The sequence below is a fragment of the Bos grunniens genome, chromosome X, assembly GCF_055505025.1.
Source record: "Bos grunniens cultivar Pamir isolate PY7600 chromosome X, Bosgru_T2T1.0, whole genome shotgun sequence".
Taxonomy (NCBI): domain Eukaryota; kingdom Metazoa; phylum Chordata; class Mammalia; order Artiodactyla; family Bovidae; genus Bos; species Bos grunniens.
Window position 1 is genome coordinate 65,458,057 of NC_141194.1, and position 14,350 is coordinate 65,472,406.

General features: G+C 39.5%; 1 pseudogene; it reads left to right on the top strand.

Moving 5' to 3' along the window:
* The first annotated feature begins 5,254 nt into the window (after positions 1 to 5,254).
* The window catches only part of LOC147340626 (centromere protein R-like), a 32,613-nt pseudogene continuing 23,517 nt past the window's right edge, over positions 5,255 to 14,350 (top strand).

A 14,350-nucleotide genomic window follows, 5' to 3' on the forward strand; every position in this document is an offset into this window, starting at 1 on the left:
GATATTTTACATGTTTCAATGCCATTCTCCCAAATCTTCCCACCCTCTCCCTCTCCCACAGAGTCCATAAGACTGTTCCATACATCAGTGTCTCTTTTGCTGTCTCGTACACAGGGTTATTGTTAGCATCTTTCTAAATTCCATATATATGCATTAGTATACTGTATTGGTGTTTTTCCTTCTGGCTTACTTCACTCTGTATAATAGGCTCCAGTTTCATCCACCTCATTAGAACTGATTCAAATGAATTCTTTTTAATGGCTGAGTAATACTCCATTGTGTATATGTACCACAGCTTTCTTATCCATTCATCTGCTGATGGACATCTAGGTTGCTTCCATGTCCTGGCTATTATAAACAGTGCTGCGATGAACATTGGGGTACACGTGTCTCTTTCCCTTCTGGTTTCCTCAGTGTGTATGCCCAGCAGTGGGATTGCTGGATCATAAGGCAGTTCTATTTCCAGTTTTTTAAGGAATCTCCACACTGTTCTCCATAGTGGCTGTACTAGTTTGCATTCCCACCAACAGTGTAAGAGGGTTCCCTTTTCTCCACACCCTCTCCAACATTTATTATTTGTAGACTTTTGGATCGCAGCCATACACAAAAATAAACACAAGTTGTTTTTCTCTTGCTGATTTTAAGATACTATCCTTGTATTTAACTTGTGATAATTTAATTATAATGTGTCTTGGCCTGTGTCTCTTTGGATTTATCTTATTTGAAATCTCTGGAATTTCTGGATCTGTACGTCTGTTTCTTTCCTAATGATAGGGAAGTTTTCAATCATTATTTCTTCGAATAAGCTTTCTACCCATTTATCCCTCTCTTCTCCTTTTGAGATCTCTATATTGTATATATTGGTCCCCTTGATTGTTTCCCACAAGTCTCTTAAGCTATCTTCATTATTATTTTTCATTATTTTTCCTTTTTGCTCCTCTGATTGGATTAACTCCACTTCCCTGCCTTTGAATTCACAGATATTTTCTTCCATTTGGTCTAGTCTACGAACAAAGCTAGTGGAAGTGATGGAATTCCAGTTCAGCTATTCCAAATCCTGAAAGATGATGCTGTGAAAGTGCTGCACTCAATATGCCAGCAAATTTGGAAAACTCAGCAGTGGCCACAGGACTGGAAAAGGTCCGTTTTCATTCCAAGCCCAAAGAAAGGCAATGCCAAAGAATGCTCAAACTACTGCACAATTGCAGTCATCTCACACGCTAGTAAAGTAATGCTCAAAATTCTCCAAGCCAGTCTTCAGCAATATGTGAACCGTGAACTTCCTGATGCTCAAGCTGGTTTTAGAAAAGGCAGATGAACCAGAGATCAAATTGCCAACATCCACTGGATCATGGAAAAAGCAAGAGAGTTCCAGAAAAACATCTATTTCTGCTTTATGGACTATGCCAAAACCTTTGACTGTGTGCATCACAATCAACTGTGGAAAATTCTGAAAGAGATGGGAATACCAGACCACCTGATCTGCCTCTTGAGAAATTTGTATGCAAGTCAGGAAGCAACAGTTAGAACTGGACATGGAACAACAGACTGGTATCAAATAGGAAAAGGAGTTCATAAAGGCTGTATATTGTCACCCTGTTTATTTAACTTATATGCAGAGTACATCATGAGAAATGCTGGACTGGAAGAAACAGAAACTGGAATCAAGATTGCTGGGAGAAATATCAATAACCTCAGATATGCAGATGACACCACCCTTATGGCAGAAAGTGAAGAGGAACTAAAGAGCCTCTTGATGAAAGTGAAAGAGGAGAGTGAAAAAGTTGGCTGAAAGCTCAACATTCAGAAAATGAAGATCATGGCATCTGGTCCCATCACTTCATGGGAAATAGATGGGGAAACAGTGGAAACAGTGTCAGACTTTATTTTTCTGGGCTCCAAAATCACTACAGATGGTGACTGCAGCCATGAAATTAAAAGACGCTTACTCCTTGGAAGGAAAGTTATGACCAACCTAGATAGCATATTCAAAAGCAGAGACATTACTTTGCCAACAAAGGTTCGTCTAGTCAAGGCTATGGTTTTTCCTGTGGTCATGTATGGATGTGAGAGTTGGACTGTGAAGAAAGCTGAGTGCCAAAGAATTGATGCTTTTGAACTGTGGTGTTGGAGAAGACTCTTAGGAGTCCCTTCGACTGCAAAGAGATCCAACCAGTCCATTCTGAAGGAGATCAGCCCTGGGATTTCTTTGGAAGGACTGATGCTAAAGCTGAAACTACAGTACTTTGGCCACCTCATGCAAAGAGTTGACTCATTGGAAAAGACTCTGATGCTGGGAGGGATTGGGGGCAGGAGGAGAAGGGGACGACAGACGATGAGATGGCTGGATGGCGTCACTGACTCGATGGACGTGAGTCTGAGTGAACTCCGGCAGTTGGTGATGGACAGGGAGGCCTGGCATGCTGCGATTCATGGGGTTGCAAAGAGGCGGACATGACTGAGTGACTGATCTGATCTGATCTAATTGTTCAACCTTGGTGTGTGGAAGTCCATGCTTCTGAGCCCATGATTAATCTCCATCCCTTCCAGCATGGCCACTTTGTTCATGAATCCATCAGGCAATAAGGGTGGCTAGAGAAAGACTGACATATCCACAGAATGGGTTTTCCAATGCACTTGATTATTAAAATCCTTCCTTTTAACGCCATCCTTTGGTGAACTTTCACATAGGACACGAATATTTTCACACTTTTTGCCCATTATGTGAAGTCTAGCCACATACTTTCCCCCTAGACTTCCTTATCACCAATTTTCTTTGTGTTCCTTCTGGCATTTGACCATCCAACTATACCATTTATCATAGCTCATGAATAGATATAGACTCGGACCTTTAACCATTCATTTCTTCTTTGAAGCAAAGTAAACAATTAAGCATACTGGTTGAAGGGTTTTTCCTACTGAAAGAATTTCCCTTCACTTCATTTCTTCAGGGATATCCCAGAAATGAACTGTAGTTTTACAGCTCTCCACTTTTAGATGGTATCTACATTGAGCGACTTCACTTTCACTTTTCACTTTCATGCATTGGAGAAGGAAATGGCAACCCACTCCAATGTTCTTGCCTGGAGAATCCCAGGGATGGGGGAGCCTGGTGGGCTGCCGTCTATGGGGTCGCACAGAGTCGGACATGACTGAAGTGACTTAGCAGCACATAACATGTACAGCCATTTGTAATACAGGCTTGAGTTTTCTTCAGTCGACTGATCTAAGTATTCATGAGTCCACAGATGTGAGTTGGGAGAAAGAAAGTAATATAGAATGAATGAAGACAATAGGTATTTGAGCCACATCTTCATGTGACTTACTTGTGCTTTCAAGGACGTCTCTATTCTGATCTCATGTACACCACTTTCATTTGAAGATGAAGTACTAATGTGCACACTCAACTTCAGGGCTTTGTGGAGCAGACAACATCCAGGTCATAATGGAAAACTTAGGTGATACAGTATCAGTATACAGTAATAAACAGAACATAAAATCATTTTTCCCTAATGCACCATCACCATGGTAAAAAGCTATAGAGTCTTTTGAGGAACTTGTGGAGAAAGATTAGCAGCATAAATTTTCGACAAAGTAGATGGGTCCTTCCTTAAGGTGCCTAGCTTCCCCTTAATTCAAGGGATTCTGAATCTGTAAATAGGTTTCAGCTGGGAAACTGATTGAGGAGATTTGAATCTCATTTTGGTGATTCACATTAGACTTCTATTAACTTGACCTAAAACTCTTCCATTTATGCAAATAAAGTAAGAATTTAGTAGTATACTCACCTACTTCTATTCTGTGGGCACATCATCAACTAGCCAATGCTGTAGGTCTTTGTGGGATGTTATATTGATTACTTTTTTGGCTCCAGTGTCCTTTATACTAACTTGTCTATCTTGTATTTAGCAACTAAGTGCTGCCACTTGGCCCCACTACCCTTCTATCTCATTTATCCTTATTGCACTTAAGGATTCCAGTTCAATCATAGCTCTTTAAGCTGTGATTTCTGACCTGCAGAGTATAGTCACACCACCTTCTCAAGGATACTGGGAATCCCCTCACAAATTTATCAGTCGTAGTGTATAGAAACCTCCATCTGGACTCACCACGAGTGGGTGAGCAGGTCTTACACAATCAATCCACTCTAACATTCCAATCCTCCTAAGCCTTTTTGATACTTTCTCTACAGTATTCTAAGGCAGTTCTGACATTTCAAGTTTATTTAATATAGGCACTTTTGGAACCATGTTTTATCCTATCAACCGAACAAGCTACTAGAGACTTTCCTAATCTTTTAAGTAAAATACCCAATCCAGTGTTCTACTTAAAGGGCCATATTGACAAATTCTTCCTTATATAACTGTATACCTTCCATTACAATCCCACAACATTAAAACCCATTTCAATTCTTATTCCTTGGATTTCTGTCTGTAAGAATTGGGAAAGTTATGTAGTTCTTTTGGCATGTAGTACAGGTCTTCACAGGTTATATTTGTATCTCACTCTTTGGAGCCTGCTGGGACTTGAAACTAGTTACAGGTCTCAAACCAGAGAGTGTCAAGGATAGGCACTGAGAAAAATAATCTGTTCTTTTCAAAGTATTTACTTGAGAAGAAACTATTATAAAATTTTCAGGTAAAAGCAGGCCAATTGCCTTAGGCAGAGGTGAAATGGCTGCTTCTACTAGCAAAAAAGAGCCTGCAGGATTTAGGGATTTGATGTCTCCAACATCACTGAAGTACTCATACATTCCTGTTTCATTTCTTTCCTAATAAATGCATCATTTTAACAGAATACACCATGAGAAGTTGTGATTTCAATTTATATTGTAATTCAGTCACTCCCAAAATGAAACACTCTGTGTTTGGTTTTCATAAATCTTGACTCTGTGGATACAAGGGATAAGGGCTTCTTGTGGAGTATATACAAAATCTTTTTGGCCATTTATGCAAAATTTGAGCCAGTAATTTAAAGCCCTGGTTCATCCTTTTATTTCTCAGCTTTCTCTAGTACAAGGAACAACAAGTCAGTTCTGTTATAGTTCTTGGTTTGACTACAATGTTTTAAAGTTATACCTAATCAGTTTAGAGATTCAATTCCAGAAAACCCTGAACCAATTCAGAAAACACTCGTTTAACATTCTGTTCCTCTAGAACTACTTCAGTAGCAAAATATATATCACCCATGAATAATCAGAAAAACAGAACCAGCAATACATTAACAAATGTATTATAAGTAATCAACTTACATGATGGTGGAGCTGGCTAGGTGAGTCCAAAACCCACAGAATAAGACATTAAAAGAGAAGACTGGAAACCTCAGGTATAAGATAAAGTTGCTACTCACAGATGGAATTTCTTCTTCAGGGAACTTGCAGCTCTTAAGATGTTTCAAATCATTTTTTTATTCTTGCTGCTCCTTATGGCATGTGGGATATTAATTCCCTTTCCAAGAATAAAATCCATGCACTCACAGTGGAAGCACAGAGTCTTAACCACTGGATCACCAGGAACGTCCTTCAACTCATTGAAACATGTCAACTCAGACCATCTAGGATATGCTCCCTTACTTAAAATTAACTGATATTGGCCTTAATCACAATCACAAAATATCTTCAACACCTAGATTATTATTGATTAAATTGTAGCCTAGCAAACTTGACACATAATAGTGACTATTCTAGATCTCCAATTAGGCACATCATATTTAAAATATCGAAAGACAGAAACAAAGAAGAAATATTGGAAACAGGAAAGGAAAAGTTACTTGTTATCTACAAGGGAAACCCAACAAGATGTGATCTGACTTCTCATAAGAAACAGTGAGATTCAGAAAACAGAAGGATGATATATTTAAAGTGAATATGTCAATTAAAGAAAACTTTAGTAAACCATTAAAAAATGCCTTTCAAAAAATCTAGCATGAACAGCTATACATCAAGGAATTAGACAACCTAGAAGAAATGGAAAAACTCTTAAAAATACACAACATACCAAGACTTAATCAGAAAGAAATAGAATATCTGAATATATGAATTACTAGTACAGAAATTGAAACAGTAATCAAAAATCTTCCAATGAAGAAAAGTCCAGAACCAGATGGCTTCACTGGTGAATTTTGAAAAGATTTAAAGAATTAAAAATAATTCTTCTCAAGGAGAGAAGAAGATGGTGGAGGAGTAAGATGAGATCACCAGCCTCCCTACAAATACATCAAAAGCTCATCAGGATATGGAACAACTCCTTCAAAGCAACCTCTAGATGATAGCAGAAGACCCCAGGCCTCCAGTGGGGGTAGACTAAGCTCCCTGGAATGAGGCAGGAGAGAGGATGTAACCATAAAAAGGGAGAAGATGGAGAACTTCTGGACAGGAGCTTGTGACCCGAGGGAAGGATGGAGTCCTGAAACCAGAAGAGTTCCCGTGCACTGGGAAGCTCCCTCAGAGCTGGGTCCAAAGGGGAGCTGTGGAATCTTGGAAAACCAGGCAAAGCAGGGACTTAGAGGGTAGAAAACAGAGAAAGCTGCACTTCTCAGCCTGTAAAGAGCTCATGGACTGTGGCCCCGACGAGACGGCAGGCTTGGGGAACTGAGAGAAGCCCACAGAAGCCCCTGCAGCTGATTGGAGGGCCCGGGGTGCCAGGAGTCGCACAGCATACAAACCACTCCAGCACACACAACCCTCGTGGCACAGAGGGTGGGCCCAAGAGAGCCATGGCATACAAACCTCTGCAGTGCACACAAACCTCAGGGTGCAGAGGGTGAGCACAGGGAGATGAAAGAAGAACACACCAGCCCTCCCTTCCCCTCCCCCCGCCCCGACGACATACAGGGTAGGCTGGCAAGCTAATACAACAAGCACACAAGCCCCGTGGCATAGAGGCTGGGTCTGGTGATCCGAGACAAGTGCATACAAGCCCCATGATGCAGAGAGAGGGCCCGGGGAGCTGAGACAAATGCACAGAAGCCCTGTGACTCAGAGGGAGGGCCTGGGGGGCCAAGACAAGTGTAAACAGGCCCCATGACACAGAGGGAGAGTTCAGAGGGCTGAGGGAAGCCCACACAAGTCTCTGCAATGCAGAGGGCATGGTCGGGGGGAGCCAAGAAAAGGTCCACACAAGCCCCTACCTAGCAAGCTTTGGCGTGCTGTGCAGGGCAAGACCAGTGAGCAGAAGCACTGGCAAAGATTTAAGGGACAAGTAGGGGGTTGGCAGCAGTGAAGATATTCTAAAAGGACCACTTTGAAGTGGCTGTGGAAATAGACGTGTCTGACACTGCCAAAGCCAGAAGGACTGCCCAAAGACATACTGAAACCATAGACACCCCCATAGCTACTACTGGACACTGCATTGCCCTTCAGAGAGATGAGATCCAGTTCCATCAACCAGAATACAGGAACAAGCTCTCCCAACCAGGAAAATATCACAGGACACTAATCCAACCCCATCCATAGGGGCAGACTCCACAACCAAGAAGAACTATGACTTTGAAGACTTTTTTTTCTTATAAATCACACTTTATTCCCCCTACATATTTCTACCTTCACATTAGCCTTTTGCAGTGCAGTGGAGTTTTCCTCTTTGTTTTCCCTGTTCAAAAAAATTTTATTTTAAGATTTCTCTCTCTCTTTTTTTTAACCTTTATTTGTGATTTTTCTGATTTTGTTTTTGATATATTCGACTGATTTTCTTATATTTCTTTACCAGCTGTAGCTATTTCTGAATATATAAAAATATTTTTCACATATGTCTTTAGCTTTGCTTTTCTATTTTTTCTTTTATTACTTTTTCTTGGCCTCTTTCCACCCTTTCCTTTTCTCTTTTCTCTCCCTTCTTCTTCTCCCTTGTTTCCTTTACTCTTTCTTTTTTCACCAAATAAGTTAAATTGTTGACCTCTCTTTGCTATATCCCCCAGCTGGCACTCTGCTCAGGCTCAGTTTTCCAGATTGAGCATTAGTTAGTTCTGCTTTTAACTGGCTAATATCACTGTTGATTTCCCTTGTTCACCAAGTCAATTTCCCATACTCTTTTCTTTATAATACTTTGGTTATAACTGTGTGTGTTTAAGTGTGTGTATATGTCCCATTATTTCAGTGATTACCTGCTTGATCTGCTCGACCACCTCCCACTAGAACAAAGGCACAAGTCACCCCTAACAAGAAGTTAACACAAACCACTCAACCAATCTTTCCATCCAAGAGCAAAAACCAAAAGGAAGAAGAAATACAACCCTAAAGCCTGAGAAAAGGAGACCTGAAGTTGAGCAAGTTAGAAAAAAAGACAGAGAAATAAAACACAAATGAAAGAAAAAGGTAGAAACTCACAAGACCAAATAAACAAACAGGAAATAAGCAATATACCTGAAAGAGAATTCAGATTAATGATAGTAAAGATGCTTCAAAGAGTTGAAAATAAAATGGAGAAAATGAAGGAAACAATTGACCATGTTAATACAATCACTAAGGAAATAGAAGAAACAAAGAATAAGCAAACAGAGGTGAATAACACAATTACTGAAATTAAGGATACTCCAGAAGAAACCAACAGTAGAATAACTGAGGCAGAAAACTGGATAAGTGAGCTGGAAGATATAATGGTATAAATAATTGGTGAACAGCAGAATAAAGGAAAAAGAATGAAAAGAATTGAGGGTAGCTTCAGAGACCTTTGGGATAATATTAACTATACCAACATTCGAGTCATAAGGGTCCCAGAGGAAGAAGAAAAAAAGAAATGAACTGAGAAAATTTTTGAAAAAATTATAGTTGAAAACTTACCCAACATGGAAAAGGAAATAGTTAATCAAGTTGAAGAAGCACAGAGAGTCTCTTACAGGATAAACAGAAGGAGAAACATGTTGAGACACATATTAATCAAGTTAACAGAGATTAAGCACAAAGAAAGAATACTAAAAGTAGTAAGGAAAAAGCAACAAGTAAAATACAAGGGAAAACCCATATGATTATCAGTGGATCTTTCAGCAGAAACTCTTCAGGCCAGAAGGGAATGACAGGATATATTTAAAATATAAAAAATATTATATATTTAATATATAAAAATATTTTAAAAAGAAGAAAATCTGCAATTAAGATTACTATACCCAACAAAGATCTCATTCAAAATTGATGGGAAAATCAAAAGCTTTACAGACAAGCAAAAGTTAAAAGAATTTAGCACCACCAAACCAACCTTACAACAAATATTAAAGGGACTTTATATAGTTAGTAAACACAAGAGAAAGGAAAGACCTACAAAAACAAACCGAAAACAATTAAGAAAATGCCAATAGGAGCATATATCAATCAATCAATCAATCAATGTGTGTTGTGTTAATCACTTAATCATGTCTGACTCTTTGTGACCCCATGGACTGTAGCCCACCAGGCTTCTCCATCCTTGGGATTTTCCAGGCAAGAATACTGGAGTGGGTTGCCATGTAAATGGATTAAATGCACCAATCAAAAGATACAGACTGAATGAATGGATACAAAAGCAAGTCCCATATCTTTGCTGCCTACAAGAGACCCACTTCAGACCTAGAGACACATACAGACTGCAAGTAAAAGGATGGAAAAAGATATCCCATGCGAATGGAAACCAAAAGAAAGCTGTAGTGGCAATCCTTATTTAATACAAAATAGACTTTAAAATAAATAATATTGTAAGATACAAAGAAGGCCACTACATAATGATCAAAGGATCAATCCAAAAAGAAGACATAACAATTGTAACTATTTATGCACCCAAAAAAGAAGTACCTCAATACATAAGGGAAATCAACAGTAAGACAATAGTAGCTGGGGACTTTAACACCCCACTTGCACCAATGGACAGATAATCAAAACAGAGAATCAATAATGAAACACAAACCTTAAATGAAATACTAGACCAAATGGACCTAATTGATATCTTCAGGACTTTACATCCAAATACAGAAGAATACACTTTATTCTCAAGTGCTCATGGAACATTCTCCAGGATAGACCACATCTTGGGCCACAAATAAAGCATCAGTAAATTTAAGAAAATTGAAATCATATCAAGTATCTTCTCTTAACCACGATGCTATGAGACTAGATATCAACTACAGGAAAAAAAAACTGCAACAAACACAATCTCATGGAGATTAAATAATACATTACTAAATAATTAAGAGGTTACTGAAGAAATTAGAAGGGAAATCAAAAGATTCCTAGAAACAAATGACAATGAAAACATGACAACTCACAACCTATGGGATGTGGCAAAAGCAGTTCTATGAGGGAAGTTTATAGCAATACAATCCTACCTCAAGAGACAAGAAAAGCATCAGACAACCTAATTCTACATCTAAAGCAGCTGGAAAAGAAGGACCAAAAAACCAATGTTAGCAGAAGAAAAAAATCATAAAGATCAGAGCAGAAACAAAAAGAAACAAAGGAAACAATGGCAAAGATTAATAAAACCGAAAGCTAGTTCTTTGAGAAGATAAACAAAATTGACAAACCACTAGCCAGACTCATCAAGAAAAAAAAAGAGGGGGGTGGAGAAAAATCAAGTCAACAAAATTAGAAATTAAAAAAAGAGAATTTACAACAGACAACACAGAAATACAAAGGATTATAAGAGAATATTATGAGCAACTATACACTAATAAAAGGGACAACCTACCAGAAATGGACAGATTCTTAGAAAAGTTCAACTTTCCCAGACTGAACCAGGAAGAAATAAAAATTATGAGCAAGCCAGCTACAAACACTGAAATTGAAATTGTGATAAAAAATCCCCCAAAAAACAAAGGTCCAGGGCCAGATGGCTTCACAAGTGAATTCTAGAAAACATTTATAGAAGAGATAATGGCTATTTTTCTAAAACTCATCCAAAATATTGCAGAGGAAGAAACACTTCCAAATTCATTCTAAAAGTCCACAATCATCCTGATACCAGGCAAAGACAACACAAAAAAGAAAACTACAGACCAATATCACTGATGAACACAGATGCAAAAATCCTCAACAAAATTCTAGCAAACAGAATTCAACAACACATTAAAAAGCTCATACTCCATGATCAAGTTGGGTTTATTCTAGGAATGCTAGGATTCTTTTATATATGCAAATCAATCAATGTGACACCAAATTAACAAACTGAAAGATAAAAACCATATGATAATTTCAATAGATGCAGAAAAGACCTTTGACAAAATTCAGCACCCATTATTTATTAAAGTCCTTCAAAAATGGGCATAGAAGGAACCTAACTCAACATAACAAAGGCCATATATGACAAGCACACAGTAGACATTATTTTCAATGGTGAAAAACTAAAAGCATTTCCTCTAAGATCAGCAACAAGACAAGAGTGTCCACTCTCATGACTATTATTCAGCATGGTTTTGGAAGTCCTAGCTATGGCAATTAGAGAAGAAAAAGAAATAAGAGTAATCAAGATCAGAAAAGAAGAAGTAAAACCCTCACTGTTTGTACATGACATGATATTATACATAGAAAACCCAAAAGAAACTATCAGAAAATTACTAGAGCTAATCAGTGAATTCAGCAAAGTTGCAGGATACAAGGTCAATACACAGAAATCACTTGCATTCCTATATACTAACAATGAAAAATCAGAAAGAGAAATCAATCCCATTCACCATTCCAACAAAAAGAATAAAATATCTAGGGATAAACCTACCTAAGGAGACAAAAGAACTGTACACAGAAAATTATAAGACATTGATGAAAGATATCAAAGATGACATAAACAAATGGAGAGATATTCCATGTTCCTGGGGAGGAAGAATCAATATCATGAAAATCACTATAATATGAAATGCAATCTGCAAATTCAATGTGATCTCTATCAAATTACCAATGGTACTTTTTATAGAACTAGACCAAAAAGTTTCACAATTCATATGGAAGCACAAAAGACCCCAAATAGGCAAAGCGGTCTTGAAAAGAAGAATGGAGCTGGAGGAATCAATCTTCCTGACTTCAGACGATACTACAAAGCTACAGTCATCAAGACAGTATGGTACTGGCACCGAAACAGAAATATAGACAAATGAAACAAGATGGGGGGCCCAGAGATAAGTTCATGCATCTATGGTTACCTTATTTTTGACAAAGGAGGCAAGAATATACAATGGGACAAAGCAGCCTCTTCAATAAGTGATGCTGGGAAAACTGGACAGCTACATGCAAAAGAATGAAATTAGAACACTTCTTAACACCATACAAAAAGATAAACTCAAGGGGATGGTCCTAAAATGGTGGCGGAATAGTATGGGGAGACCACTTTCCCTTGACAAATTCACTGGAAGATCATTTGAACGCTGAGTAAATTCCACAAAACAACCTCTGAACACCGGCAGAGGACACCAGTCTTGAAAGGAGGTAGGACAAAATATAAAAGATAAAAAGAGAGACACAAGGGTTAGGGGTGGAGACCCATCCTGGGGAGGGAGTCTTAAAAGAGGAGAAGTTTCCAAACACCAGGAAACCCTCTCACCGGCAGGTCTGTGGGAAGTTTTGGAATCTCAGAGGGCAACATAACTGGGAGGAAAAATAAATAAATAAATAAAGCCCACAGACTACATGCCTAATGGCAACTCCCAGCAGAGAAGTAGCCCAGACATTCACATCCACCACGAGCAAGTGGGGGGCTGAATAGGGAGGAGCGGGCTGCACTGTTTAGGGTAAGGACCTGGCCTGAATGCCCTGAGGGCAATCTGAGGGAGCTAACATGAGATAGCAACCCAAACTGTGGGATAGCCAGAGAGAGAGAGGAGAAAAAAAGAGAAAGAACTATCCCGCAAAACACCCTAACCTAAGGCACTGCTGGGCCCTCTCACAGAACAAAGGACTCAGCGAATACCAGAGGAAAGCTAGCCGGCTGCGGACTGGGACTGGCTCATCCCCTCTCCACAGGCAAGGAAACAGGTGGGCGGCAACCAGAGCCGGAAAGGGGCAAACTTGGCCCCAGAGATGGCATCCTCTACCAAACTGCAAACAGGCTTCCAGTTCCTAACCAAGACTCCCTGGGATTCTGGACAGTTGACATCAGCCAGGAGGGTGGCAGCCAGGGCTCAGCTCCCCAGAAGAGACACATGGCACACCTGAGAGGGTGCACCCACTGCTACCCAGGAAATCGAGCGGCTGGGACTGGGGAGGTGATAAGATGCACTGTACCTGAGGAGAGTGTGCTCACCAAACACCCAGTCGCCTGAGCTGCTCGGACCTGGGAAGGGCACAAAATGCAGGTCCAACCGAGTCTGCGTCTTTGTGGAGTACCCAAGAACCTGAACCTGAATGGCTTATACCTGGGAAGTGCACGCAATCCAGGGGCCACTTTAGACAGTTCCACTGCAGAGCAATCTGAAGCCTGAGCAGTGTAGACTGGAAAAGCACACACGCTGTGAGCAGGTGCAAACCCAGTGTGGCCGAAACACTGCGAGCACTCCCCACACATGCCAGTGATATTTGTTTGCAGTGTTCTTCCCTCCACACAGCACGACTGAACAAGTAAGACTAAATAAGTGACCACCTACGCCCCCTTGTGTCAGGGAAGAAATTAGACACTGAAGAGAACTGCAAACAGAAGAAGCCAAAATAAACAGAGGGACTGCCTTGGAAGTGACAGGACCAACAGATTAAAACCCTGTAGTTAACACTGACTGTATTGGAAGGGGCCTATAGATCTTGAGAAGTATAAGCTGGAACAAGGAACTATTTGAAACTGAACTGACCCCACACTGCTCACAATAGCTCCAGAGAAATTTCTAGATATATTTTTACTATTATCATTTTTTAATTAGAATTTTTTTAATTTTAAGTCCTCTATTACTCCTTTAATTTTCATTTTTATAACCTACTATTACCTTGTAAAAAAAGACCACATTTTTAAAGCAAACTTCATATATACTTTTTATAACTTTTGTGATCTTGTTTTGATTTTTTAATATTGTATTTGTGAGAGTGTAACCTCTAATTTAGATTTTTAATCCTGGCTTTTTGTCATTTGTTATCAGATTTGTACCTTTAAAAATCCAATCTTCAGTACCCATTTTTACTTAGGAGTGTGATTACTGGCTTGATTGCTCTCTCCCCCTTTTGACTCTTTTTTTCTCCCCCAGGTCACCTCTATATCCTCCCTCCCCCTTATCTTCTCTACCCAACCCTGTGAAACTCTGTGTGTGTTCTGTGCTGTGGAGAACACTTAGGGAACTGATTACTGCCTAGATCTGTCTCTCTCTTTTTGATTCCCTTTTCTCCTCCTGGTCACCTCTATCTCCTTCCTCCCTCTTCTCTTCTCTATGGAACTCCGTGAACCTCTCTGAGGGTTCCTGAATGTGGAGAGGATATAGGGAA